This window comes from Procambarus clarkii, chromosome 17 (genome assembly GCF_040958095.1).
Source record: "Procambarus clarkii isolate CNS0578487 chromosome 17, FALCON_Pclarkii_2.0, whole genome shotgun sequence".
Classification (NCBI taxonomy): Eukaryota; Metazoa; Arthropoda; class Malacostraca; order Decapoda; family Cambaridae; genus Procambarus; species Procambarus clarkii.
In genome coordinates this window covers 36,404,007-36,431,691 of record NC_091166.1, presented here as the reverse complement: position 1 = coordinate 36,431,691, position 27,685 = coordinate 36,404,007, and the positions used below count along the sequence as shown (strand labels likewise).

Sequence of the window (27,685 nt, the reverse complement as noted above, 5' to 3'; positions counted from 1 at the left end):
CAAAAAAAAATACAGTTTCACTTTAAAAAAATCTGGAATAGAAGTTTATAAGTAACATTGTTTACTTATTTGTTAATCAGTAAAGACAACGCTCTCAAGAATGGGATTTGATTGATTATTATTAATCCACGCAGAGTAATCGCACTAACCTGGCTTTATCAGTGAGAAAATCCGTAGGAGCTGTGATCAGGGTTCGAACCCATGCGGCTGGTGTTCCCACGCACACGCTGTTAGCCACTAAACCATGACATGGTGTGAGGAGTACAACCTGGAGTTCTTATTATTATTATATTTATACGAAATTGTATTTACCAAATTTGTTATCGGCGAGAGAGGGAGGGGAGAGAGAGGAAGAGGGAGAGGAGGAGAGGGAGAGAGAGAGAGAAGGGGAGAGAGAGAAAGAGAGGGAGAGAGAGAGAGAGAGAGAGAGAGAGAGAGAGAGAGAGAGAGAGAGAGAGAGAGAGAGAGAGAGAGAGAGAGAGAGAGAGAGAGAGAGAGAGAGAGAGAGAGAGAGAGAGAGAGAGTAGGGAAATGATGAGATGAGAAATAATCAGTGAAGACACGTCTATTATGATATCTGGCAACCTATTCTATAACCCTGACACCCTATTTCCAACCCATTTACCTAATATCGTTCCCCCAATTTAATACAACAACAACCGCCCATTTGCCTACGGAATAGGCAGGAAATGCAGCCACCAATATTTCTCCCATTCCTCTCTCCCCTCCTTTCCCTTCTCTTTCCCTCCCTCTGCCCCTCTTCCTTTCCTTACCTTTGTGGTCGACCTATGGGAGAGGCTGTTTTCAGGTCACCGCTTGAGGGCTAACGGAGCCTTTGAGCGCGGACCCATCCGGGAAATTTCTCTATGAGTGAAGTAAATTGATTTGGTTGTCACGGCAGGGGGCCCGCTATGGGACCTAGGCTGCGTTATTTTTTCATTACGTTACTGTGTTACGTCGTGACGTTACTACGTTACCTCATGACGTTATGGAAAAACGTCACGACGTTTACCGATAATCGATGGAAGAAAGACCGAGATCTTATAATTAAGCAACGGAGATAAAGTAGGAAGGAGATGGAAGGGAGAGTAGATTGTGTCTTCCTGGATCGTCAGAAGATTTTGCTACAGTTCCTTACAAGAAAATCTTATACGAACTTGAGGAATGAAAAATTAACAGGGACAACCAGGAGGGTGGTAATTGACTAAGGGAGCACCTATCTGATAGGAAACAGAGGGTTATGATGAAATGAGAGACTTCAGAGTGGTGGAAAGTCGTAAGGAAAGTATCAGAATCGTCAATACTAATATATCCACAACAATTTATATGGTATACATAACAGAAGTGAAAAAGGAAAATGGTATATTCATATCAACGCTTGCAGATGATGTAAAATGTATGAGTCAAAATTCACGAAGAATGTATAAGGATGCAGCAAGACCTGCATAAGCTTCAGGGATGGGCAGGTACATGGCTACTTGACTTAAACACACATAAATGCAAAGCAATGAGGCGTTACGAGTGAAGGAAACCCTACTCATCAGTGGAAGTTGAAAGGGACACTATTTACATAACATAAATACACACACATACACACGAAGCTAACAAAAAATCATGAATAGAACTAAGGGAACCTAAGAAAGGAGGCTTTTGAGAATATACTAGTATGTAGTTGACCAAACCCCACACAAGAAATTGAAGGAACGACGACGTTTCGGTCCGTCCTGGACCATTTTCACGTCGATTGTGATAAGGGAAGTATGTAGTATGTAGTATGACTACACTAGTATGTAGTCTCAAAATTCACCCCCACCCCCCAACATACTTTAAAGAAACTAAGCCAAATTTGAAGCCCTGTGCAACGAGGCTTATGAGAATTGAAATACAAAAGGATATTAAGGAAGTTCAAGTCTATTGAGATGATAAAATATCTCCCAAAAGGGGCAGAATATCTTAGGCTATCGCCACCCTCCTATATTAAAAGTCCCTCAAGGACTCATAGATCCATACAGTACAGAAATAATTATATTGTACCTTAGAAATACATTTACATTCATTTAATAGTTGTCACGGAAGCTGAATCTCACCACACACAAAGAGAAACAAGATGCCTGAGGGAAATGATAGGATTAGTAAGAGGAAATGTCTCAAATAAGCCAGCAAATTAAATTTTAAATTTTGCCCCGAGGGGCGAGTTTATTGGGCAGCGCCACTCATCTTGTGAGTGAACATACCGCCATAGCAGAATGTACAACACTCCCCAATAGGAAGAAAACCCGCTGGGTTGTTCATCCTGTCACTTGTACCCAGACACAGCTGGGACTTGCTTAACTGTCTCAAGTGAACAGCTCCTCAAACAAGAAGATTAACATTTATCAACCCTTAAAAGCTTACGTTATCTTGCGGGTGCAAAATGGGGAAATCTTTTAAGAACAGTATCAATATTTGACAAATAGTGTTTTCCTAACTCAAACAATGTGGGGTTTATTATTCTACAGTTATTCCTAAGCCAGCAAGTCAAAGGGACACACGGAAATATGAGGCACAGATGTGTATGGAAAATAAGCAAATGGAATGAGCTGGAAGGATGAATTGATAAGTTCAAGAACGTTTATTGAGACAATAAAATACTATGTCAAAGGGATAGAGGAGCTTAGGCTATGTCTACCCTCCTCTACTTCAAGTCCCTCAACGGGTTCACAAATCCAGTGAGTACAAATCCACCAATCACAGTACTAGAATACAATGAATCGTTTATAACTATACTTCAAGAAACAGAGGCGGTCAAGAGTTCTTATAGAAGTCAACCAGTAAGAAGAGGTATTATATTATTCTAAGCCAGCGCTCGATCCTGAAACTATTTTTAGGCGAGTACACATGCCAGGACCGAGGCCCACATGGTACACAATGACTCGGCCGACGACGTCACTAAGATGCCGAGTCACACAAGCTGGATGTGTGTACACAAGATGAGGCTTAAATCCTTGTGAGACGCCATACCAGACATTCCTGGTGATCCACAGCCGAGGCTCCCAGCGTCGCCTTCTCTCCTGGTGACGTTAAGTGGGTTTTAATTACGTGATGTGACCTGGGGCCAGATTCACGAAGCAGTTACGCAAGTACTTACGAACATGTACATCTTTTCTCAATCTTTGACGGCTTTGGTTACATTTATTAAGCAGTTTACAAGCATGAAAACTTGCCAATCAACTGTTGTTATTGTTATAAGCAGCCTCCTGGTGCTTCCGACCTCATTAACTGTTTAATAATTGAAAACAAAGCCGCCAAAGATTGAGAAAAGATGTACAGGTTCGTAAGTGCTTGCATAACTGCTTCGTGAATCTGGCCCCTGGAGCAGTTTATAAGTGCTGATTGGTTGCTTTGGGGGATTGGGGTTGACCTTGTTTTTGACCATCTGTCAACACTTTTACCCTTCTGACCTAGGCTCGGTCACTCACTTAATTCCCAGAATAGGGTGGGGCTCACAAGGCGTCTTGGTGAGCACTGGGCGGGGCTGGGAGCTCATACCTGCGACCAGGAATTCTTTGGTAATTTAAACCTTCGGCCTCACCCACACGGGGATCCGCATTTCGAGTCTCCTAGAGTCCAGGTGAATGGAGTCCCAAGTGCCCCAATACGCCTGGAGAAGCGTCCATGGCAGCATGCACACGCAGTATGCATGTGCCACTATGGCTATAGCCGAGTGAATCAGAAAATCCTTGCATTCAATTGAAAGATCAATAATAGAGACCCAATTTAATACGTGTCGCAGACGCGGGATTTTCATAGGAGAGCAAAAATGTACTTTCTGGTCAATCTCCCCATCTAGGAGACCAGGGCGGTTAAGCACGGGCTCACTATGCAGGCGATGAGTCACAATAACGTGGCTGAAGTATGTTGACCAGACCACACACTAGAAGGTAAAGGGACGACGACGTTTCGGTCCGTCCTGGATCATTCTCAAGTCGATTCGTCGTCGTCCCTTTCACCTTCTAGTATGTGGTCTGGTCAACGGGCTCACTATATCCCGTGCTACATGGACATTTCGACTGCTTCGTACTATGCAACTTTTCGCTGCGAAACAATCCAGTTTTTCCAAGTTCGTTGGGCGAAAAAGGCTCCTCCGGAACTCTCCCTCCCATCGTGTACTCCTCTATTTTGTCTCTTCAGGTCTTCAGCTACTTTAAATCTCTACTTCCTTAGCTGTGCCCTTGTGTTATCCTCTATACCTTACTATCCCACTGCGCCTCCTGTTGGAAAACTAATCAGCAACTCCTATCTTATTCTTCAAGCCTAAACTCATTTACATTTATCCTCCGGTTATTCAACGTTATGAATATACAATATTCATTATTTTATTAGTATTTTAAACCATACGATTTATGTGTCCTAATACTTAACATAGTAATGTTAAATTAGATAATTAATTCATTATGTAAATCGTTTGGACAACTATTTGTTTTAGCGTTATGTTTACTATATGATTAATTATGTCATTCATTGACACAACTAACTGCATCAACATTATGTCACATAGTAATGTTAAAACAGTAATTAATAAATTTATTTTAAAACCCATTCCGGATTTTGTTCACATCTTCGAATATATAGAAGATAATTATAATTATCTGCGTTATTATCTGCGAGAATAACCTGAGGGGAGGAGGAGACAAGCTGAACACATCTCCCAAGTTCTATATAACAAGAACCAAGTTCAAGTTTAAGTATGAACAAATCCACAAGGGCCGTGACGAGGATTCGAACCTACGTCTGAGAGCATCCCAGACGCTGCCTTAATCGACTGAGCTACGACATGGTAAAAAAATTGCAACCAGAAATTCTACTGAATTTACTTGGATCCTGCAGCCTCTCCGAGACACAAACCAAAACGGTAATTGGTGATTATAGAGGATCAGGCGAGTATAAGGTAAGTGGTGTGTGTATAGAGGAACAAATGCAATCCTGAATCTTTGTTTTCAACTCGATGTTAGTGGGTTTTGGAGGGTAGAAATAGCCTCAGCTATTCTATATGTATTTTATTGTCTCAATAAACCGACCCATTCTCCTCTTTACACAATACCTATTGTGACGATCGTCCATAGTCAGAATTCGTACATTCTTAGCTTTTAGATAGTAGTATGCTGACTAGTAAGGAATTCTTTGAAAATAAATGAAGCTAAAACATAAGCTTAAATATTCCTAGGCCTAGTATAGCACATATATGTTCTATATTAGGCCTCAGATATCGTGTACTGGGCATAGGGAGGTTAGGGTAGGTTAGTTTGTCAAAGCAACACGAGTAAAAAATAGTTTTCCGGTTTGTCCAACTCAATAGTTCAGATTTCTACGTCCTAATTTCGTTGTACGTCGGTATATATATACTATGGTCCTCATCGTTACTGTAAGTACTACCACAACAGGAGGATAGGCTGTAATATATGTACTTGATAAGTGGGGTTGCCAGGAGGGTAGCTATAGGTCTCAAAAGGGAGGTCGAATGACATACAGACGAGGATAACTTGCCAGAGAACCAGTAAACTGTTATCTTGGAGGGTTACACGCAATCTGTTATCGTTGGCATTTCCCTTGGACGCACGACTTCCGATGATGGCACTGTTGCTTCAGCAATAGCAGTAACACCAGTAGCACCAGAATGCCTTCGTTGACAACTCTAACTACTAAGTTAGTTTCCAGAGGCCAGATTCCCGAAGCAGTTACGCAAGTACTTACGAACGTGTCCATCTTTCCTCAATCTTTGACGGCTTTGGTTACATTTATTATACAGTTTACAAGCATGAAAACTTGCCAATCAACTGTTGTTATTTTTATAAACAGCCTCCTGGTGTTTCGGAGCTCATTAGCTATTTAATAATTGTAAACAAAGCCGCCAGAGATTGAGAAAAGATGGACAGGTTCGTGTGCTAGCGTAACTGCTTCGTGAATCTGGCCCCAAGTTGTTAAGTTCCAGGCGGAACGACCATGAACACAGAACGACCAAATCGCTGCAGGTGGAAGGGTGACCTCATGTCCTAGCAGCAGTGACCGCGAATAGCAGACAATACAACTTGCTTGAGAGGTCAAACCAGTGCAGTAAGTTTTCGCTAGTGTGGTCATTTATTAAACACCCCATACTTAGGCTGGCCATAAGTACCGTTTTTAACGGGAGAATACCATTTTTGTTTTCATACTAGCCGTCCCGTTTTTTTAATCAAAATGTTAAATTTGTCCAGTTTTTAATAAAAAAACTGTAAATATACTTTAATATTGGTCAATCATAAATTATTATTCATAATGTATAATAACATATCAATATTATGGATGACTAACCTAGCATAACTAAATCGCTAATTCATGTTTCTGGTATATAATAATATTAATTAATTGGAATAAAGCAATTCCGAAAGAAATCTTTGAAAAAAACGCAAATTATTCTGCTTGTAAAGCAAATCGGATTTTGCATTCTTAGCCAAGTAAGAAACTAACTCGCTATGAACACAGCCTCTTGTTCAATCACTTGTGACACAAAAGATTATTGATGTGTGTACTTGTGTGGGTGATTAAATATGTATGTATATGTGTATACGTGTATATATATATATATATATATATATATATATATATATATATATATATATATATATATATATATATATATATATATATATATATATATATATATATAAACGAACTAGAGGGTTCAGTTCCTGAACCGATTATGTGTCTCTGTAACCCTTTACACCACCGCCCACGGGATGGGTATGGGGTGCATAATAAAGAAAGAAATTGAATATGAACACATGGGAAGGGGTTGGTACGCCTGTTATTAGAAGCAGTTGTTGACGTTCAGAGTGGCTTCATATTTCTCCCTTTTTTGAGGATAAACGGACAGCTGTTCGTGTACCCGAATATCGTAACAGGAGAAGTAAGTAACAATGACCCAACAAGTGGCAAAAAGCTGTGGATAGAGTGCGTTTCTGTGACTAAACAAGACAAAAGTTTAAGAGTAGTACAGTCGAGTGGTGGACCACCCTGACGCGCGTGTGGCGGCCCGTTGTCATGACAACCCGGCATACCAACCTTGCCGCTGCGCTCCTAATTATTTAGATTTTTTTCCGCATCTATAAAGCTTATTTATTTTATGATTAAACATAGACATAACAGTTCTTCTGTGATGTGGAATTACAATGCTGTAATTCGCCTTGACTATAGCTACCTCTTATCAACTTAGCGAGGCTGAGCCCCTATTATTCTTTTTTTATCTTTATTTAATAAAATACAATATAAATCATCTATATATAAATTTTACAAGGCAATATTACATTATTATTCAACTTGTAAAGTGTGTAACAATCCATTCAATCATTCACTTCAACACTACATTATTGAATGTGAAAACTGTAAAAGGATTTTAGACCTAGATAACTATTTAATTGTAAACTTGCGTAACTATTTAATTGAACCGTTTATATTGGAAGGCATCCTCACAATATATCCTAAATTTCCTTATTCATTTTAAAGAGCGAAGAACAAAAATTTGATTCATGTATTAATTTTTTAAGCTGCATCTCTCATGAACGACCGAAAGTTGTATTTAGAAATTCGTACGTCGTTGAAACGTGTTTAATAGCTGATGTAGTTGATTGTAACCTCACGAAACATCAGGTAATGATGTTTCATTAATGATCAGTGATCAGTCCAGCAACCAGGAGGCCTGGTCGACGACCGGGCCGCGGGGACTCTAAGCCCCGGAAGCACCTCAAGGTAACCTCAAGGTAACATGTATGTACTTTAATCTACATGTTAGGTCTTGTGTATCATCTACGATCAGCACCTCGCGGTAATACGACATACAGTACCTGAATTACTCATAGTGGGCAAAAATGTATATTTTTGTCAATACAGATGTTAGTAATAATGAAAATAAATGGGAGAGATATTTTGACCAGACCACACACTAGAAATTGAAGGGACGACGACGTTTCGGTCCGTCCTGGACCATTCTCAAGTCGATTGTGGTCAACGAAACGACTTAAAATCGACAAAATCGATTTCACAAATTGAAACACAATCGACTTGAGAATGGTCCAGGACGGACCGAAACGTCGTCGTCCCTTCAATTTCTAGTGTGTGGTCTGGTCAACATACTTCAGCCACGTTATTGTGACTCATCGCCTGCAATGGGAGAGATAGTACACATGAGGGTGGGGGGGGGGGAGTGTATAGGAAGAGCACTAGTTAATGTTGAGGATAGTGTAGAGTAGGTTGTTTTTTTTTTTTTTTTTTTTTTTTTTTTTTTTTTTTTTTTTTTTTTTTTTTTTTTTTTGCAGGGATATTCCTGCGCGGGCCCTAAGCCTCTGGCTGGCCCACTAAGTGTTGGTTGTTTCTGTTTTACTTGGGCGGAGTATGAGTATTTATGACTCGTATGGTCGCTTCTGTAAGATTTTGCCATGTGTTTAACATCTTTTTCTGCTCTGTTGAATCTAAGTTGAAATCTTAATGGGTTTGTAACTGTGCACTGTGTTAGATAATGTTCCAGTGGTCTGTCGGGCATTGCTCCAGTGTTGACATTTCCTCTCATCTTCCGGAACCTGTAAGCCTATTTCCCATGCACATGGGTATCCAAGCCTGATGCGATGTAAGTGTACTTCTGTTGTTCAACTGCTCCCTTTCATCTAACTAAGTGGTTCGTAGTGGGTTGAATTCTTGTACCAACCCGCAGATCCTGATGTTGCAACTACTGTGTTGTGGTTACTGTACATATTTTGCATTGCTCTGTTTCAAATTACTTTCTTAATCTGTGATAGACTCTGTGGTATGTAAATGTCTACATTTCTTCTCTTGGTTGCAAGTTTTGCAGCTTCGTCTGCAATGTCATTTCCTATTATTCCCACAAGACTTGCACCCAGTTGATAAGTACCCGACGGCCTTGTCGTTTGAGTGTTTGCATTAATGATATGACATTTGTGATCAGATGTATATTATCACATATGTGTTCTTGTTGCAAGGTTTCAGTGGCGGTTCTCGAATCTGTATGTATGATAACATGTTGTCGATGTTAGAGTGTAAAAACCTGTAGAGCCGAGACCCTACAATAGAGCTTGAGATCTGCCAGATGAGGCTCTATATGAGGGGCTTGAAACCTATTAGGTGAGATTTAGGCGGATTAAAAAGCCTATCGTATGAGGTATCCACGAATCCACTTTTCTTGTACCTACTTCCAACACACTCTCTCTCTCTCTCTCTCTCTCTCTCTCTCTCTCTCTCTCTCTCTCTCTCTCTCTCTCTCTCTCTCTCTCTCTCTCTCTCTCTCTCTCTCTCTCTCTCTCTCTCTCTCTCTCCGTCATCTCTCCTCTAATTCTTTCCTTTCCTCCTATTCCCAGACACCTTCAGCTATTCCATACTCCTCCCCCTACCCACCTTCCTTTCTCAGTTAGAAAACACAAAACAACTTAAGGTAATCCAGTAAATGAACGGGGGTACGGTTCGGATTGCTGTACAGACTGACGAAAGGAAACAGGAGAGGAACAGGAAATCACAGGAACGATGGGGAGGGGGGGAAATAGGGAGGGAGTGAAAAGGGAGATGGAGAGGAATGATTAGATAGGGGGAGGTTGGATTGAAGCTGAAGGTAGATTGGAGAGTGGGAGGCAAGAGGCAGAGGAAAGAAGGTTTGGAGAGAGGAAAGTAGGTTTGGAGAGAGGAAAGTAGATTTGGAGAGATGGAAAGTAGGTTTGGAGAGAGTAAAAGCAGGTTTGGAGAGAGGAAAGTAGGTTTGGAGAGAGGAAAAGTAGGTTTGGAGAAAGGGAAAGTAGGTTTGGAAAGGGGACAGTATGCTTGGAAAGAGATGGAAAAAAATAAGAGGTAAAATCCGAGCGGTGGAAGATTTTTGTCCATCTATACTTCATAGGTATAGTAGTATATATATATTCATGTTTTTTGTATTATTTATTTATATATTTTGGTTTTATTTTGCAGGTGGTTACTGAGCTGATGGAATTGATTACAGTTGAGTAATGGTTGAGGCAATTTCCATTTAGACATGCATGATAAATTTACTGTCTTCTTTTGCAGTGTTCAGTCTTCTGTTCAGTGTTCAGTGTCTCCCAACTACATGATAACGAAGTGGGAGTCTGTGTTATGGTGTTCTTCACCCCCTGGCGGTGTGTGAAGTGAAGGTGAGTGACCTGTGTCTTGTAACATGGCTGTAGCAGGCGGCTGATTACAGATAGCTTTGTAACTGAATTATTCGTTGTTTCAAGAATAGGTTTTCAAGGTGGTGCTGTAATCTTACTACCTACGGTGCCTGGGGATTGGAGGGGGAGGAAGTAAGTTAGGGGTGGATTCACAATCCGCTGTAACTTAAGTACTGGTGGTGTGATGGAGGAGGGGGTGACATTACAATCAGGGGGGTGGGGGGGGAAGGGAGGGGAAGGTGAAGTATGGCATCACGATCCAGGTGCCATACGATTGGGTGCTTATGTGGCAATATCACCCACGGTGCCTATAAGCATGATGGGGGGTCACTTCCAATCACCACACCCACGGGATTGGGATCAGTGGGGTCACAGAGCCCCCACCCTGGCTGGCCAAACCTACAGTAATCCTCACTTCCTTCCGCTTTCGTGGGTTCCGTCATCTCTGTGTAATAGCATTCAAACCATTGTAACTAATCCCGAGCTCCTGTAAGCCATTTAGCACCGCATTACCGCATCAAACCTCCATAAATCCGGCTACCCCTAGGCTCGTCGCTCCTCTAATTTGCATACATCTATCCTTCAGAAGCGTACATATGATTATCAAACCCTTTCCCATGAGTAAATGCCTGAATTTCCAAATGAAAGTTTCAAGCTATGGAGGTTTTGGGATTGAAGATGGCTAGTATGGATGTGTGAGGCTATCTACCTGTCTCTCCACTCATTACCCGTGATGTAGGAGCCGGTCGGCCGAGCGGACAGCACACTGGACTTGTGATCCTGTGGTCCTGGGTTCGATCCCAGGCGCCGGCGAGAAACAATGGGCAGAGTTTCTTTCATCCTATGCCCCTGTTACCTAGCAGTAAATAGGTACCTGGGTGTTAGCCAGCTGTCACGGGCTGCTTCCTGGGGGTGGAGGCCTGGTCGAGGACCGGGCCGCGGGGACACTTAAAAGCCCCGAAATCATCTCAAGATAACCTCAAGATGAGTGATGAGGCCGGGACGGAGATGAGTAAGGTGAGGCTGGTACACATGTCCAGACGGTGTGTTCCATGGGACTGTTGGTGCTGATTTAATTGTTCATTTTGTCCCCGAAGGGAGAGCTTATTAGGCAGCATCACTCGTTCTGTGAGTGAACATACAACACTCCCCAATAGGAAGAAAACCCCGCTGGGTTGTTCATCTTGTCACTGGTACATAGACACAGCCGGGACTTGCTTAACTGTCTCAAGGAAACACCGTGAAATGTGGATATTAACATTATATAACTCTTTTTTATTATTATCGTGAATTACCCAAGCTTTAAACATAAGTTATCTTGCTGGTGAAGAATGGGAAAGTCTTTCAAGAGCAGTATATTTGACAGTGGTCTTCCTAACTCAAAACACTATTTCTTGGGTGTATTAGGGGCTAAAACCTGTACTGGGATGAACAATATAGTGTCTATATATAGATATACAATATAGGTGGCGTTACACATCTCATTCACATCATGAGTAAAACATAAAACTGTATCTTATATTTTCATTAGATTAGGCTAGGATAAGTTGGTTGCGATAGTTCAGGACAGGTCGAGTTAGGTTAGGTTAGGTTAGGATAGGATTGTTTAATAGTAGCGATGGCCTAGAGGGGAGGGAGTGGAGGAGGGGAACACATCTTCCTCAGGTTTTAGGCCCCCCCCCCCCTAGTCCGTCTAAGATTTATATTGTATTTTCTTAAATAAAGATAAAAAAAATTACCCAAATCTACTCAAAGCTACCCAACGCCTCTTAGGATTACGTAAGTAATGAAGAACTGTGACATATTTACTCACTATAATGTTGGTGCTGAATGTCGAACATGTAAAAAAAAACATATTTTTACGCTGAAATAATATCATTTTATAACGAAATTATACGAAACTATGTTGCAGGTGACGCCACAGGAAGTCAACGATCCAAGCGACAATGTTGTGGCTTTTGGTAATTAGATCGACTCAATTTCATTATAAAATGATATTATTTCAGGGTAAAAATATGTTTTTTCACGTTCTACATTCAGCACCAACATTATAGTTAGTATCTATAGGGGCCTGACAGCTGAGTGGACAGCGCTCGGGATTCGTAGTCCTGAGGTTCCAGGTTCCATCCCCAGAGGAGGTAGAAACAATGGGCAACGTATTCAATATGGTCTCCTACGGCGCCTTCGGCAGCCGTCACACTTCCTCGTTCATTACCGCATTTATTATTATTAACATCTTTATTGACAAAATTAATTAAAATTTTGCCTAATCTGAGGATTTCGATAAAGTCTTATTAAAGTGAGGATAATGCTGGTATTCACTGTCACGCAGGACAGAGGGTCATACATAAGACAATAGGTCTAAACTGTAGGCGGAAGCACATATATATCATGGTTACAATCACTGTATTAATATATGGATATGTGAAAACAACTTTCTATTGTGCACTGCCACACAAGGGCAGGGATGGGTTCATAAGTGATGCAGCTTAGAATATAAATAAAAATTGTTCTTCATTCTTTAAAATGATCAAGCAAATTTTGGATAAATTGTTAGGATGTCGTCCAGAACACCTGAGTCAATGAAATAGTTACACAGTTGGTGGTACAAGAGGCCAGGTCTAAAGTTCTTCACGGTTTCACATTCAACAGAAATAGTGTTCTAGTGAGTGCAATAAAGGTTTGTCACAGAGTTTACAATCTGAGTATTCTGGTAGTGGCTCAGCCTCACTAACCTGCCAGATGTGCCTATAGCCAAGGCGAATTCACGCAATGACTACATCACATTGCCTGGTCCGGTTACTGTGCTGACCATACAAATACCTATTATTACAAAACTTGTCATAACTTTTAATACTGCAGCTTTCAGGTCTCTGGGCAAGTGCCAACGTGCGAAGAGACCCACTAACCCTACTCACGTTGGTTGGTTTCGTTACCTACCCTGATTGGTTAGTTTTTTTGTCACATCTCTTTTGTTTCCTGGTAATTTTTGTCCCGCCTCTGAGGATTAGCAGTGCTCATTTTGGGCCATTGTGGCCCTTGTGTTTCCTTCTAGATGTCTAAATGCCTAGTTGAAGAATCATGGACATTTAACATGTGAAAAACAACAAATTGTGCGAAAGAAAGACTAAATCCCTTCGAATTTTCATTAGAAATATTTAATTTGTAGATATCCTCAAATGTGTATAATCCACAAATACTACTTTAATCACTTCAAAAATGTTGGCATCATGTGTCTTACAGCCTTATATCCCAACGTTGAAAATGCTTTGCGCACATATTTGCACTTCTCAGAGTCTACAGCCTAGCGGTGTTTCAGTAAATTGAAATTCAGACCAAGAAAGGTCGCCATTGCGTCAGTTGAACATAACTTTTCTTTTATCTTTATTTAATAAAATATAATATAAATCATATATACATAAGTTTTACAAGGCAATACTACATTACATATACAGTAGTATAATTCTCAGTAAACAAGTGTTTCATTTTCACAGAACATGAACTTTAAAACCCCTAAATGTTATACTTATTTTTCTTTAAATGATTTACAATATTGGAGACTATATTTACATTAATTCCTGAGGATTTTGTTCATTGGTTGTTCAACTGAAGGTAGAATACCGCTACTGCTAACCTGTTTCATGTACAATAATAGTCTTGATTAGACACTGCACCTATAGTACTATTGATTACCAATTACACTTGCGGTACTATCAAAATACCAATTACACGTACAGTACTACTAATTACATGTACAATACAACTAGATATAATTAATAATTTAGACATTTACATTTGTAAAAATTCTGATTAACGTCAATTCTTTTTTTCTTTTTTAATTTTAATGTTTAAAACTTGCCCCCAGGGCAATAGACTTAATAGTAATTCAAATATAGTACATAATTAAGACTTAATAGTACACAAAACTCGAAACAAACATTTTTAATTTCGAAGATGGACAATTGTTTGCCTGGATACAAGGAGCTCTCTGAACGTCTCGGGAATTCCAGGTGCAGAATTCATCAAGGTGCAGACAGGTAGGCAGCTGAGGTCAAGAGAGGTCACATACACACCTTGAGTGACCAGTCTTGCACCTCAGGTTGACCCCAGGAAGGCCTCATAAACTTGGTCGCCATAATTACATACATACCACAAGGTTTCAGTTACAACCTCAAGTCCATAGACCTGAGAGATGCATTATTAATTTTAAATTATTTTTGTATAGGACTTGCGTGCAAGGGAATCGAGAGTTTTGTTGTTCATATCTGCTTCTAGGTTTGTGTGTCTCTATTGAAAATTAAATTTGGGTATTTTTTTTTATTGAAATTTAAAAAAAATCATCACAGTAGTGAGGTAACTCACGCTATCTTTAGGTGATATAGGATGACTTGAACAAATATTTTACACGAGGTTTCATGGTTTGATTCATATTCATCTAGTGCTTTATAGTTTGATTCACATCCATTCATACCAGCAAGAATGGGTTGCCATCGAGCGTGTAAAGATTAAATTGAGTGAAATACTGCAGTTAGCTTGATTCTTATGTTCTACACTGAGAGATAATGCGTCCATACAAGCTCCTAGATCATGTAACACTGGCTTCATCTTGTGGCACAGTTTCTATGTCTACTTTCTGTGCCCTTCAGGAGGAAGTCTGTTGTACTGCTGAGTATTTCTTTGTCGCCCAATAATACATCCCCCAGGGCTTCGTTCTGGGTCAATTCTAACTAAGCTTTGCCCTCTGTACCCAACTAGTTGTGCTTGCGGGGGTTGAGCTCTGGCTCTTTGGTCCCGTCTCTCAACTGTCAATCAACTGGTGTACAGATTCCTGAGCCTACTGGGCTTTATCATATCTACGTTTGAAACTGTGTATGGAGTCAGCCTCCACCACATCACTGCTTATTGCATTCCATCTGTTAACTACTCTGACACTGAAAAAGTTCTTTCTAACGTCCCTGTACTCCCCTAATTGTGCTTGCGGGGGTTGAGCTTTGGCTCTTTGGTCAGGCTCATTTGGGTACTCAGTTTCCACCTGTGTCCCCTTGTTCGTGTACCACCCGTGTTAAACAGTTTATCCTTATCTGCCCTGTCAATTTATCTGATAATTTTATAGGTAGTGATCATGTCTCCCCTTAATCTTCTGTCGTCCAGTGTCGTGCATTTCCCGCAGCCTTTCTTCGTAACTCATGCCTCTTAATTCTGGGACTAGCCTAGTGGCATATCTATTTATTTATTTTTTACTTTCATACATAGTTACCAGAGCAGTGACATAGTGGACAATTTTTGTTGGGAAAATGGACCTAATAATTCCTTATTCCGCTCCCCCGAGGTAAATACAGTCTTATTAAATTTTTACCCCTTCTTCAGGGGGCTCTTGAACCCTCCTTTAGGGTTCTCTTGAACCCTTCTTCAAGGGCTTCTTGATGGTTATCTTGAGTTATCTTCTTGAGATTATCCTGAGATGATTTTGGGGCTTTAGTGTCCCCGCGGCCCGGTCCTCGACCAGGCCTCCACCTCCAGGAAGCAGCCCGTGACAGCTGACTAGCACCCAGGTACCTATTTTACTGCTAGGTAACAGGGGCATAGGGTGAAAGAAACTCTGTCCATTGTTTCTCTCCGGCGCCCTGGATCGAACCCGGGACCACAGGATCACAAGTACAGTGTGCTGTCCGCTCAGCCGACCGGCTCTCAAGGCTCTTGAACCTTCTTTTAGGGCTCTTGAACCCTTCTTCACGGGCTCTGCTGCACCCAGTCACATGACCCATCAACGAAGCCATGAAAAAAGGCAAATCCCATAAACATATATGTATGTTTAAGTATTCATAAACTGCCTATAGAATTAAGAACTAATAAGCCCAGCGGGCGGAAGCGACCACCGGGCTTGTATGGCGGCCAAGCCCCCGAGATGCAGATGGGGCGACCTTCTCTCCAGGCTAATCCTCTGCAAATTAGGGTTCTTTGGCTTCTTGACCTCTGATTAGGTCTTCAGGGAAGTGATTAAGATGCCCTCCTCAGCATGCAGTCACCTTCGGGAATGTGTCAAGGTATTAAAAATGGAGTGGATTTGACTAGGCTAGAGGTCCCAGCACCTGTGGTTGATCCTAGTGAGGTCACAGGGTGGCTAGGGGGGTACTAGAGTAGGCTAGGTGGTACTAGAATAGGCTAGGGGGGTACTAGAGTAGGCTAGGGGGGTACTAGAGTAGGCTAGGGGGTACTAGAGTAGGCTACGGGGTACTAGAGTAGGCTATGGCGGTACTAGAGTAGACTAGGGGGTACTAGAGTAGGCTATGGCGGTACTAGAGTAGACTAGGGGGGTACTAGAGTAGACTAGGGGGTACTAGAGTAGGCTAGGGGGGTACTAGAGTAGGCTAGGGGGTACTAGAGTAGGCTACGGGGTACTAGAGTAGGCTATGGCGGTACTAGAGTAGACTAGGGGGTACTAGAGTAGGCTATGGCGGTACTAGAGTAGACTAGGGGGGTACTAGAGTAGACTAGGGGGTACTAGAGTAGGCTAGGGGGGGTACTAGAGTAGGCTATGGCGGTACTAGAGTAGACTAGGGGGTACTAGAGTAGGCTATGGCGGTACTAGAGTAGACTAAGGGGTACTAGAGTAGGCTATGGCGGTACTAGAGTAGACTAGGGGGTACTAGAGTAGGCTAGGGGGTACTAGAGTAGGCTAGGGGGGTACTAGAGTAGACTAGGGGGTACTAGAGTAGGCTAGGGGGTACTAGAGTAGGCTAGGGGGGTACTAGAGTAGACTAGGGGGTACTAGAGTAGGCTAGGGGGTACTAGAGTAGGCTAGAGGGTACCAACATCAGTACATACCAAAGCTCTTGATACCAAAGTGGACAGAATGGTAAAATTATGAACAGAGTGTTGATAAATAAGAGATAGTACCATGTTGAGTAGAATAGTACCAATAGAGAGGGTGTGCCGGATTGGTTTGTACCTCTGAGTGGGTGGATCAGACGTGAGGTGGTACCAAAGTGTTTTTTTTTTCTAAATATCGCCATCTCCTTGTCTATCCTTTCCGCACCCTGTTCCTTCCTCTCACCATCCCTCCTTAAATCCCCCCTTTGTCTATCCATCCATCTCTCATTCTCTCTCACATGCTGTCTCCTATTCCATCACCTCAAGCCAGTCACCAAGATCGGCTTATCTCGCTTTCTTTAGTACGAAAATCTAACTTTCACTTCTTAATCGAGAGAAAGTTTCTTCTGGCGTTTAATTGGAATAGTCCCAGAGGCCCATACTCGAGACGGGCCAGCCCCCGCGTTCGAAATTGATTGTTCCAAAATTGACTGACTTCGGTACACTGTAGAGTGAGCCACAGCCTGGCCGATCCTCTCCTCAGTGGTTATCTTGAGTTATCTTGAGATGATTTCGGGGCTTAGTGTCCCCGCGGCCCGGTCCTCGACCAGACCTTTTTTTTTTTGTTACACACCCCCAGGAAGCAGCCAGTAGCAGCTGTCTAACTCCCAGGTACCTATTTACTGCTAGGTGAACAAGGGCATCAGGGGGAAAGAAGCTCTGCCCATTTGTTTCCGCCTCCACCGGGGGTCGAACCCGGAACCTCAGGACTACGAATCCAGAGCGCTATCCACTCAGCTGTCAGGCGTATTATAATAAAAGTTATTAAATATGTCGGCTGAACAACATTGAATTAGTCAAAGGTAAATGCGAAAAAAAAAGATTCAGAGAATCATATTTAACAGGGCCAAGAAATTAATGTAACATTATTCAACAATAAAATAATTGGGATCCTAAGATTCTTGAGCAGTATCTTAGGATCCCAATTATTAAAAGGAAAAGTTAACCTTTCTTAGGTTAACTTTTTAACCTAAGAAAGTTAAAAGTTGAATTAACTTTCAAAATAAACTCATGTGGATCAACAGGCATTCTGCTGTTCCCTCAATTGTTAATGTTATTTCTATATATATCCAGTACTGTCGTTCCCTTTGTTTTCACATGCGTGAGCTGGGCGTCTAATGATCAACCACGTTATTGTGACTTGCTGTCTGCATCTTGCCCAATTTCGGCCCAATTTTTGGTCATAGATATACTTGAACGTGTAATAGAAGAATAACAATGCAAGTCTCGTTCATAAACAATTTATCTTATGAAGAGAGATAAGAAAGGTCTTATCCTCGTTGTTTAGACAAGGCAAAGAGTAAAGAGGGGTAGGGGGGGTGGGGGGACAATAATGAAGCATAGATATGGGGGTTACCTTACCTAGCCATGATTCCGGGAATCAACGTCCCCGCGGCCCGGTCTCTGACCAGACCTTCTGGTTAATGGTGGTCTGCTCAACCAGACTGTTGAACGTGTTAACTGTTTGAAATATATTAAAGACAAACTAGAATACGAAACGATGGATGCAAATTTGATTAATTTAGATTTAGAAATTACCTTGGTAAATACTGGCATGACAATAAGGTTTGTCATGCCAGTAGATAACTGTATTGTTTCCAGCGTAGGTTTGACCCACATGAGTGGAAATTGAATATAAATAGGAGCTGCTTCACAATAGATTAGTAGAAAGCAATAGCTTTCAAGTACGTATAAGTACTTTAAGTACTATTTTAAGTACTATTTATAAGTACTATTTTCAAGTACAATAGCTTTCAAGTACAATGGATTAGTAGAAAGCAATAGCTTTCAAGTACGTTTATTGAGACAAGACAATACATCTCAAAGGGATGGAGTAGCTTAGGCTATTTCTACCCCTCCACTACAGCTTTCTAACGTTCCTATATAGAGTTGTACAGCTTTATATAGGATCATAATCTAATATATGAACTATCAAAGACGCGATCACAATGATGCTCCCAGACTTGCTTCATTGCAGTATTATAAAGAATATGATTTATACTTTATAATACTTTATATATTTATGATATATAAAGTATATATATATTTTGTTTAATGTCAGATCTTCTTTCTCTGGTTCCCCACCAATTCGCCAGCACAAAGCGTGTCAATTCTTTCGGTCGAAACAATTTGGCTTCAAGATACCTGGGAAGCTGTTTGACTTCTCCCTTATGGGATGATAATTGCACGCGGCTCGTTACGCGAGTCCTGGGTAATAGCCAAGAGGCCTTATTTGGGTGCAGTTAAGATGTCGTAATTAAAGGCGCCTCACTGCCGACTTAAGAGAGTTAACTGATTGTTATTGACTGACTTGAGAGCAGGCCAGTTTGTTGATGGGTGAGTGGATCAACACGGACTGTTAGAAGACTTTGTACTTGGTGACTGGTGACTGTCTTAGAGTAACAGGAGACTGTGCTTGGGCAAAGTTTACCTCCCATGACTCCCTCTGGAGACACTGGCACACTAAAAATAGCTGAAAAGTGTAGATAATCCATCCTACAGATCTTGGAATAAAGAAATTGACAATGTTTCAATCTCCTGGGCTCTAGCAGACTCGAACCGTGAACCCTCCCACGTGTATGTGTGTGTGAACCTGAAGCTTAATAGACGACGTTTCGAGTCCGTTCTGGACCATTATCTATCGTGTGATTTGCGGTCCAGGGAACTAATTTCTAGATGTGAGAGTTGGGTGTCTACGAGCCTCCTCTATGTTTCTCAAGGTGTTCCTTATAGGTAGCATCGATGCACGCCCCCAGCACGCCTTCTACGTGCCTCCACGCCCGTACTCCACCACCCTTATACAGCATCAACACTCCGCACGTGTTCGATTCACGTCTAAAGAGACAACCAGCTTAGAGGAAGCGTCATCCCTTTTCTCCCCTATCCTTTCATGTATCAGGTGACAAGTGCTCAAGAAACACACCCCCTTATCCTTAACCCCCTCCCCCTCCCCTAGCCCTTTCCTACCCCCCCCTTAACTCCTGGCTGGTCCCTGAGAGGTAAATCTCAGACCGTGTACCCGTTCACCCCCTTGAGACCTATTCATTCCCAAGCAGATAAAAGGGACTAGGAACGTGTTCTTGCTTGCCCCTTCATCTACCAGGAACGAACAATTCCAGTAGCACCCTTTTCCTTACCCTTTCAGGCCCCCCCTTCACCGCCCAGGAGATTAAAGTACCCATTTTCTTTCTCCTTTTAAATCCCTTCGGACGTCAAAAAGCAATATGGCGTCGTATAACCGCCTCCCACCACGCTGTAGGAGCGTGCTTTGCCTCGTGGGTCCTCCACTCCTTCACCATTTCGAACCGACAGAAAAGAGCCACATAAAGATTACCTGGTTGATGGGGTTCTGGGAGTTCTACTCCCCAAGCCCGGCCCGAGGCCTTGGTACCTGCTTGATGGGGTTCTGGGGGTTCTTCTACTACCCAAGCCCGCCCGAGCCCTCGGTACCTGGTTGATGGAGTTAACATAAGAACATAAGAACAAAGGTAACTTCAGAAGGCCTATTGGCCCATACGAGGCAGCTCCTGTTCTGGAAGTTCTGGGAGTTCTTCTACTCCCCAAGCCCGCTCGTGCCCTTGGTACCTGCTTGATGGGGTTCTGGGAGTTCTTCTACTCCCAAAGCCCGAACAATGGACTTGCCTCCCCAAGGCAATGGCTTTCATTGCCTCCCGCAAGCAATGAATCCAAGAAAGGAGTCATTCATGTACTTATCATGTTTAGTACGCGAATTGATCGCGGCGCCCGTAATCTAATTTTTCGAAAACCGTGACGGTGGCAAGCCTAATTTCGCAGAAGGGCACGACCGACGTACCCAAGAGTCCAGGGGACGGAGGCAGTTGGCTTGTTTGGGCATCAGACTGGAAAATTAGGGAAGTGGGCATAGCGTTCAAAAGCGGGAAGTGACTCTGAAAGGAAACGCTTTTCAACAGTCCGACTGTTTTAGTCCAAATTCAAATTTTAATTTTAATTCAGGTAAATATACATACATAGATGATGAGTTACAAACATAATGTTGGATTTATAGGTAGAGCTAGTACATACAATACCTAAAGCCACCAATACGCATAGCGTTTTATTGGTTCAGTTCTGTCTGATGTAGCTCCTTCTAAACCGGGTCCGTCTATTCTGGATCCGTCTGAACCAGGATACAGCGTCACGCTTATAACTTGCCCCCCCCCCCTGATACAGTCTCACATAACAAGCGTAACGGGTCCCCCGTAATCCGGATGACAGTCCATATACTGATGAGGGACATGCGTTTAAATGGGACAGATTTATCCGTAAATCAGCGTAGAAACCAAACGAGATTTTCTGACCAATAACAAAATGCCGAAGAGTGGCGCTCTGTCCATAACGGCGAACGAGAAGTACGAAGACATTGAGGCTCTTGTGGGGGAGTTCGGAACTCTTGTATCACTTGGGTCGAATGGTCTTTGCCTCCTCTATGGTTATGGAGGCGCCCAGTCGGCCCCCTTCAAGGAGTTTTTCCCTCGCTCTTCCAGATGTTACCTTGTCTCGGCCGCCATCTGGAAGGTTCTTGGAGCACCGTCTCGGCCACCATCTGGAAGGTTCTAGGACCATCGTCTCGGCCGCCATCTGGAAGGTTCTTGGACCATTGTCTCGGCCACCATCTGGAAGGTTCTTGGACCACTGTCTCGGCCGCCATCTGGAAGGTTCTTGGACCACCGTCTCGGCCGCCATCTGGAAGGTTCTTGGATCATGGTGAAGGTTCTCGGCTCACCATCTCGACTAATCATGAGGATTCGTTTTGATCAATTTTGGCTGGTGAGTCAAGTGAGTCAACCCATAGGATGATGAACCCATAGGATGATGAACCTATAGGATGATGAACCAATAGGATGATGAACCCATAGGATGATGAACCCATAGGATGATGAACCCATAGGATGATGAACCCATAGGATGATGAACCCATAGGATGATGAACCCACAGTCCAAAACTCAAGTGAGTTTTGGACTGTTGGTGTAAATTAGGATTTATTTACATTAAATAATTTAATGTTTTCAGAGTTAATGGAAAAAAATATTGTAGTCGTTTTACTAATCAAATCCTCAACAGACGATTATCTGCATATATGTAGATATGATTATCTACATATCTACATAGTGACTACATATCACTTAAAGCCAAAGCTGCCGCTTAAGCGGTTCCTTATCCCATTCAGTATCACTAAACAAAAAGGTTTTAACATATCTGGAAGCGAAATATTATGGAAATTAGTGGACATGCCTTTTATCTTCTCAAGATCGAAATATTAATTAAAACATAAAGAACTGTGGCTCATGGTGTGAAAACAGCCGTTATGGTAAGGGGGCCGGACGGCTGAGTGGACACCGCTCTGGATTCATAGTCCTGAGGTTCCGGGTTCGATCCCCAGTGGAGGCGGAAACAAAGGGGCATAGTTTCTTTCACCTCTGATGGTCCTGTTCACCTAGCAGTAAATAGGTACCTGGGAGTTAGACAGCTGCTATAGGCTGCTTCCTGGGGGATGTGTGTAACCAAAATGAGGCCTGGTCGAGGACCAGGCCGCGGGGACGCTATGCCCCGATATCATCTCAAGATAAGCTTAACATAACCGCGCGATAAGAGCGGAAATAATATAGAACAAAATTGAAGTAAATTTAATTTATCTTCCTCACGAGAATCTGTAATTTAGTTTAAATAAAAATAAATAAATAAAACTATTTAAATTACCACTGTGGTAATGTGGTCCATCACTAATGTGAATAGTTAGTGTTTATGCCAATTACATTATTTTTTATCTTGTAAATTAGTTGTTCAGATTTATAGTCAAATATTTGAAATAAATGTCGCTTCAGATTTATATCTGGATAAATGTCGCTTCAGCGGTGTAAATGTCGCTTCAGGTCCAAGCCAAATATTTGAAAGAAATGTCGCTCCATAAGAAGCTAAAAGAAAACTCGCGTCAAAATTCAAAATTAATTCACTGTTTTCAAATAAAAAAAAAAAAAATTGCATATCTACACGTTCTTATAAGTTTCTTTATCCACCTGTAGGAGACCTTTAGGACATTATCCTGAAGCAATACTTTCCTTTTGTCCAAATTCCTGAAGGTGAAATCTTTATCCTGAAGCAATACTTCCCTTTTGTCCGTGTTCCTGAAGGTGAAATCTTTATCCTGAAGCAATACTTCCCTTTTGTCCGTGTTCCTGAAGGTGAAATCTTTATCCTGAAGCAATACTTCCCTTTTGTTCCTGTTCCTGAAGGTGAAATCTTTATCCTGAAGCAATACTTCCCTTTTGTTCCTGTTCCTAAAGGTGAAATCTTTATCCTGAAGCAATACTTCCTTTTTGTTCCTGAAAGTGAAATCTTTATCCTGAAGCAATACTTTCCTTTTGACCGTGTTCCTGAAGCTCTTGAACCAATCCCGTGTCCAAGGATGAAGCTGTGAGAACACCAGAGGGACCTTCCTTCCCACGCTAATACGCAACCGCGGCAGTCCCTAAGACCCATATCATAAACCGGAGAGACCTAGAGGTATTCTGCCTCGGTATTGTGGCAGAGAGACAGGAAGGTTGGGCAAGGTGACGGAAGACCCGCCGAAGAGGGCTCATTGGGGGGTGACCGCCTCGTACGCCGCGCTGGGGGGAGGAGGTGGAGGCTTAGCTTCGGGGGTGGTTCTTGTACTTCGAAGGGTGGATGTAAACACGTCGTGGTCCTTGGGAGGTCTTGTCTCGGCTCTTATTATCTCCGCCCGCCTGCCCACCTTGTTACAGCCATTGCTGCATTCAGCTATCGCTGTCCCATCACTGATTATCCCATCACTGGGATTATCCCATCACTGGGACTATATCCCACCGGTGCGACTATCATCAGCAGTGTCCATCACTGTTACCACCCCATCATTGTAACTATCTCATCACTGGAACTCTCTGTTTTTAGATTCAAGAACAAAAAGAAAGAAGGAAGCAAGAAGCTCCAGAGGAAAGCATCAACTGATAGCGAAACGACTATCAGTTTCTTTGCTCCTGAAACGACTATTGACTATGCTCCTGAAAACGACTATCAGAAGCGACTTTGCTCTTGAAACAGAAAAGGAGGCAGGAATTTAACAGAAGACGCTTAGCCAATGTGACTGACAATATGGGGGTAGGATTTAAGGACGGGATGAAGGAATGGTTACCCAATCACTTGGCCCATCGGGTATCGAACGCCGACCTGCAAAAAAGTGAGGTCGTCGCTATATCGACCAGTTCAAGGGGAGAAAGTCCTTAGGATTTCGTAAAATCCGCAGCCTAGCACCAGAGACTCACACATACAGGATAACATCATCGGCATATGCAAAACTGCCAGATAAAAGAAAATTATTTGGGACAAGGGGAAGGAATCCTTCAGTGCATTGTATCTACAGCACAGAATATCTGCTTGTCCTATCTGTATGAGGCTGGAGGCCAAGCACTTGAGCCCAATAGTCTAAGATGAATCGTGGGAAGTAAGAGACTGGCATAAGCCAGTCGAGGGTCGGCCCCAGTGCCACACTTTAAGAAATATTGACAATTATAGTGACCCCTGATGTTTTCATAGTATGAAATAAAATCAGATTGTCTTTTCTATAGGAAAAGGAGATGCGAAGGAGAGGGATGCTGGGGCCGCATACTCCAGTATGGAGTGTGTACTCACCTATTTGTGCTTGCAAGGGTTGAGCTTTGGCTCTTTGGTCCCGCCTCTCAACTGTCAATCAACTGGTGTACAGGTTCCTGAGCCTACTGGGCTCTATCATATCTACATTTAAAACTGTGTATGGAGTCAGCCTCCACCACATAACTGCCTAATGCATTCCATCCGTTAACTACTCTGACACTGAAAAAGTTCCTTCTAATGTCCCTGTGGCTCATGTGGGTACTCAGTTTCCGCCTGTGCTTGCGTTGTGTGTGTGTGTGTGTGTGTGTGTGTGTGTGTGTGTGTGTGTGTGTGTGTGTGTGTGTGTGTGTGTGTGTGTGCGTGCGTGTGTGCGTGCGTGTGTGCGTGCAAGAGAATTATATGTAGTAGACATAATAGAGGAAAATCGATTGGATAGAGATGCGGGGTCCAAGAGCTAATAGCTCGATTCTGCAGATAGGAAATAGTGACGTGCTCTGTGTACTACGGTGTTGCCATATCTAGTTTGCCAACCGCGTTTGTTCCTCTCTGTTTTGGCTTCACTTTAGGAATGACTCGACCAAGAAATGCTTTGAAATACTTGTGTTCTGCAGAGAGACGGCGGCTCTAGCACTCAAGCGATAGCAACAAGTCTTAAATGACAGTCACGTTTGAGCGTTTGTCTTAAAAATGTCAAAGCGTTTTATAGTTAGTGAAACCCGCCACAATGTTGTGAGCAGAAGCCTATGCATCGACGTCGAGTGAATCTGTGGAATCATGGCTAGGCTAGTTATTGGCTGACTACAGAATCCAACCCTTGGCAGGATATGGATGTGGCGGGGGGCTAGGGGCTAGGCAGAGCATGATAAACTCTATCAGACGCTCACCTCCTGGGCTAGGATTCATTGCCCAACCAGTTACGAAACTTGTACACCTTTCAACAGTCACGAACCGCTTTGTTTACACTAAACAGTTTACGAGCTTCGAGACTGTTTTAATAAATGAAAAAACAAAACCGCCATGATCGTTGAAAGATGTATAGCCGCCATGATTGTTGAAAGATGTATAGCCGCCATGATTGTTGAAAGATGTATAGCCGCCATGATTGTTGAAAGATGTATAGCCGCCATGATTGTTGAAAGATGTATAGCCGCCATGATTATTGAAAGATGTATAGCCGCCATGATTGTTGAAAGATGTATAGCCGCCATGATTATTGAAAGATGTATAGCCGCCATGATTGTTGAAAGATGTATAGCCGCCATGATTGTTGAAAGATGTATAGCCGCCATGATTATTGAAAGATGTATAGCCGCCATGATTGTTGAAAGATGTACAGCCGCCATAATTGTTGAAAGATGTATAGATACTTAAATGCTTTGAAATACGTTGAACTGGAAGTGAACTGGAAGTGAACTGGACCCCTTACATACCGATAAACACAAAATCGGATCTGTGGAAGACTGCTGTGTGTGTTATCCAAAATGTCTGCCCTGGCTTGTCTGCTAAAATATTTACGTGGTAACTGAATACGATTTAGATACTCATTGGGGGATAACAGCAAAGTAACTCTGTTAATTATAGCTACGAGTATCTCTGACCTCTGATGCCTCTCTGCAGCACAGCTGAAGAGCCCTGGATGATGCTCATGATGATGATGAGGTGTATACATTGGGACTACACCAGTTGATTGACAGTAGAGAGGCGGGACTAAAAAGCCAAAACTCGACCCCCGCCGCAAGCAGAACTAGGTGAGTACACCCGTGTTTCTTGCTAGGGGTCCCTTGGCTCTCGCTAATCCCCTGAGGGATGCCCATGCAAGCAGCCAGTCCCCTAGGGGGAAGGTGAAAGGCATCTAGCTCCTCCTGCCCCCCCACACCCCGTCTCCCGCGGCCGCCGCCCTCAAAGAAATCATCGAGGCGACAAATGTTCATGGAAAGGTAACTACGGCAGGAGAGCCAGTGGCCCCTGCGACAGGAGGCTTGTTCGTTCAGCCTCACTGATCCTGAAGGAATGTGCGCGTGACAGATGGTTTCCTCTGACGGGTATATTAGGTGATAGACTGGGGGTATGAGTGGAAAATTCGCATACTCCAGGATTGGTCTGATATATGTGGATTATACAAGGGGTCTGAATGATTCTTTACATGTGTTTCCAACTTACGCTAAAGCCTCTTATCGGGGACTGTATCAAAGGCTTTCTGACAGTCCACGAAAATGCAGTTTGGTCCCAGCCTTCTATTTCTTACGCAATTCTTGTCGCCTGGTCATAGAATTCTATTAGACCTGTGAGGCACGATTTACCATCCCTGAACCCATGTGTGTGTGTTAGAAAGATCACTTCACCAAAACTAACGCTCTCTATTGCTCTATTGAGAGTGAAAACTTACGCTCTCTATTGCTCTATTGACAGTGAAAACTTACGCTCTCTGATGCTCTATTGACAGTGAAAACTTCGCTTTCTATTGCTCTAAAAGTTATACTTTTTCCGCATGTTTACCATTCAAAATTTCAAGGTAACGCTTTCTTTGACAGTGTAAATAGTAGCAGATAGTACAGTAGTTTGACTATTTGAGGGTGGGTTGGGGGGGGGGGGGATGTAGGGTGGGTTGGAAGGGGGGGGGGGGTAGGGGGGTTATAGATTCCTTGATTACCATATACTTTTTACTATTGAAAGCGGGGTGGACGTGGCCCGTTTTGGCAGCGGTAACATCTGGTTTAATAGACATATATGGCTGAATGGAACCTTGTACCACGTGGTCTCTCTGTAATGGCTTAATGGGAACCTTGTAGCACGTGGCCTCTCTCTAATGGCTTAATGGGAACCTGTACCACGTGGCCTCTCTGTAATGGTTTAATGGGAACCTGTACCACGTGGCCTCTCTGTAATGGCTTAATGGGAACCTGTACCACGTGGTCTCTCTGTAAAGTCTATAGAGTAAGAGACGGGGTTCGGTTCCCACTCAGGCTTCACGAACCTCAACCTTTTCCTGTGGTGA

General features: G+C 42.7%; 1 long non-coding RNA gene across 1 annotated transcript; it reads left to right on the top strand.

The window, feature by feature from the left end:
- The first annotated feature begins 5,996 nt into the window (after positions 1 to 5,996).
- On the top strand, positions 5,997 to 22,695 carry LOC138365758 (uncharacterized). The gene is made up of 3 exons (XR_011228982.1): positions 5,997 to 6,090; positions 10,072 to 10,175; positions 21,569 to 22,695. It is a non-coding gene; the product is annotated as an uncharacterized lncRNA (long non-coding RNA).
- Positions 22,696 to 27,685: the final 4,990 nt, after the last annotated feature.